This window comes from Gossypium hirsutum, chromosome A02 (genome assembly GCF_007990345.1).
Source record: "Gossypium hirsutum isolate 1008001.06 chromosome A02, Gossypium_hirsutum_v2.1, whole genome shotgun sequence".
Taxonomy (NCBI): Eukaryota; Viridiplantae; Streptophyta; class Magnoliopsida; order Malvales; family Malvaceae; genus Gossypium; species Gossypium hirsutum.
Window position 1 is genome coordinate 84400210 of NC_053425.1, and position 3511 is coordinate 84403720.

Genomic DNA, 3511 nt, shown 5'->3' on the forward strand with positions numbered 1-3511 from the left:
GGTGTTTGATTGAATCTGTGTAAAATATTTTCTGCTGTTTGGTAGATTTCCTGAAAATATTTTCCGAAATTTTTTTTTACATATATTAATATATATTAATAAATATTTATATTTTAAATTATTTTTACATATATTGCAATGATTTATTTATAAATAAATAAATAAAATTAAATATATAATAATACTTAATTATTAAGCTACAATATTAACCGTCATAAATTGAAAATAACCAAAGTCAAATAAATTATTTGTAATTGTGTTAAAAAAATAAAAAACAAGGGTTGAATACTTATAAATTTAGCTTCCAAACCACAATTAAAAAAATACTAATCTATGCATTTATTTAAAACATATAAGATGTATTTACCTACCAATATGAAACTTTGGATCTTTTAAACAGATTCAGCAAGACCAAAATGTTAAACAAAAGAAAAGACATATTCCAAATCCTTAGTAAATTGTTATAGACTGTGTTTGGCGTAACTGCTTAAGTGCATCTACTATCAAATTGCTAGCCACTTACAACTAAAAAAATGGCAATGTCTGCTGCCAGGAAGCTTGCTGGGTTCAAATCAAAACACACAAAAACCAAAACTTAGCCTAAATAATCTAATCATAAAACACTACTCCGACTGTTAGCGTTGCATTAACTGATTCACCATCTGCTATCAAATTGCTAGCCACTTGCACCTTTCTTTAATAAGACTTTGATTACTTCCAGATGGGACCCTTGAACAGTATAGTGAAGTGGAGTGAATCCCTTGCGATTAGTGGCTCTCACTGAAACTCCTGATGAAAGCAGAGTTCAGACAACCTCTAGATGTCCTTTCTGCGCCGCAAAATGAATCGCACCCATGCCATCCATGGCAGCAGCACCAACATCAACATTTTGCTTGCAAAGATAACTCACTACCTGTGCTTGCCTTTTGGAAGGCAAAAACATATACAGATGGATATTCTAAACAACCCAAAAGAACAATGTTGTCACGGGGCAGAATTGAAGTTAAATATCCAGGTAACTATCATGATCTTTGAAGCCAATAAGATAACAACCTCAAGACATAGATTCAACTTCACATCAACCTCTAAAATGCTTCAGACATATTTGTGTCCCAAGTAATATGATTTATCATAGTAGCTGCAAAATTCAAAGCAACATTAATAGTTACAACATGGTACCAAATACTTGCTTTATATAGCACAACATGCATTCTTAAATATTTTGAAAAGAAAAATCTTCATAGGCCGTCCATCTTAATTCTGTTATCAAGGATACAACCGAATGAAATCTATCCAAGCACACACAAAAAACAGGTCGTACCCAGTGCACAAGGATCTTGGCTATAAATAGGGGCAGGTCTAATGTATGCTGCCTTCCCCTGTTCACAAAGGTTGTTTCAAGGTTTAAACCCATAACCAAGCAGATAGCAAGTCAGGGACGACCTTCAAAATCTTGCCTATTAAAACACAAAACTTGTAGCTATAGTTTGTATCCAATTGGGTGAGAAGAGGATAGCAGCTAGGGACCAAATGAAAAGTTTAGCCATAGTCTTTAAAATCCAAAAGGGCATACATTTTAAGTTTAAAATGATTGGTTTTCAAACAATAGGTTTAACACTATGAAACAAGCATTTTAGTCCATCTAAACAACATCTGTCACTCTAAATAAAACCAAACCTATATTCGCTCAGAGGTATACAAATGCCATAATAAGTACCTGAAAAATGGTCATTTTGGCGTTCCACAACATCTGAACCTTGAACTGCATACAATTTTAGCAACAAGTATATACGCAATTTTCAACAGTCATCAAACAGAATATGAATAACAGTAACCATTTTCTTTGTAATACTTGAAAAATCTTTCATTTTCAGGATTCAGTGAAAATAGACATTCTCATTCTCATCTAATAAGCACAATAGCAAAAATTAGCATTTTGATATTGATGTTACTTATTAATGTGTATGCTTCTGATTTGTGACCAACTAGAAATCAGCATGACAGAGCACTGATGTCTTTCCATACAGTGTAACTTTCATAGATTAATCTATTCAAATTTTGAGCATTCTTCACTTTTGCTATAGAGGCTTCAACGCTAAGAGGAATCACTGGATGATGCATTTTTTGGATGACATAAAATTTTCAGTAGAACTTAGCAGTGTACTTGCAAAATATAAACTCTGCTGACAGGTTCTGAATGCTAAATGAGTTCTTTGCATTTATTTCCTTTTCTTTTCATTTTTCCTCTTCACTGTAAGCAAACATTTTACCCCCACCTTACTTTTACCTTACAGTATCTAAAATGTAGGATCAAAGCTCACCTTGCAAGAAAATAACTCAACAATGCAGTCTTCTTTTGTGGGGATCACTCGCAAGTCAAGTACAGGACTTGCTTCAAAGTTGAAGAGCGCAAGTTTTGGAAGTTTGCACCTGAACAGCATCGAAGAACATATATATAATCAACAGATAAAGAAGATGAAGATAAAAGGCATCAAATTAAGCCCTGAGGTTAGAGCTTTAGAATGAATGAGAAACTTGGAATAAGTCAATTAAAAAAAAAAACAGTTCCTTGATAGCTAAAGCAAAAAAGAGATTATGACTGAATAGATCAAATTTCCTTTTTCTTCTCTGACCTCTCTTCTCAAGATTCAGCCATAGAAGCTGGAAAAGCACAAGAAATACAAAGAATGGCAGAAGGAACTAGACTCAATACCCATTCTAGATTCAACTGGACACACTTAAGGAATCTAATAACCAGAATTAGAGAGAGAAAATTCTATATTATATTAAACAAAAATTAGAGAGAAAAGGAAGGAAAACAGAATGCAGAGGTAAAATATTAGAGAAATATGCAGATACCTCGAGGAGATTAGAGATGAATTTTTCTCGACTGTGGACCTTAATTTTTTAAGGTTTCTTCAAAATACAGAGGTAAGGCTGACGGTCGAGCGACAGAGACGACGATGCTGAGATGGTGAGGTGAGGCTAACGAACGGAGATGAGGAGCCGAAGGAAGATACAGAAATGAATCAAAGAACAACAGGACAGATCACATCTACATTGAGGAGGACGTGACGGTCAGACGACGAGAGCTTCGATTGGGGGGAATTGAGTTTTTCTTGGGCATGGGAACAACCGATCAAGGATGGGGGAAGGGGAAGGGGAAGGGAAATGGAAGATTTGTGTTCTTTCTAATTTTCCTGAAAATGTCTTACCGAATTAGAAACGGTAAGACATTTTCCAAAATTAACACCTTCTTTTCCTGTGTTTTGTAATTGGTTTTACAGTATGAAAATATTTTCAGCCAATCAAACACCGAAAATTTCAGAAAATGTTTTCCGGAAAACATTTTACACCAATCAAACGGACCTTAAGTATTAAATTGTTACTAATGTTATTTAATTGCAAAAAGTATATAATTTATAGATAAATATTATGCTCAATTTATTAGATTTGTTGGAATTTTAATCTTTTACTCATATTATCACTCAAATTTATCCCTTAATTTATT

At 33.6% G+C, this 3511-nt stretch overlaps 1 long non-coding RNA gene across 1 annotated transcript; it reads right to left on the minus strand.

Annotated features, from left to right (window-relative positions):
• Nucleotides 1–438: 438 nt before the first annotated feature.
• Nucleotides 439–3228, minus strand: LOC107951911 (uncharacterized). The gene is made up of 5 exons (XR_001698669.2): nt 2860–3228; nt 2322–2430; nt 1718–1762; nt 1054–1138; nt 439–958 (listed from the first exon to the last, which is right to left on the minus strand). It is a non-coding gene; the product is annotated as an uncharacterized lncRNA (long non-coding RNA).
• Nucleotides 3229–3511: the final 283 nt, after the last annotated feature.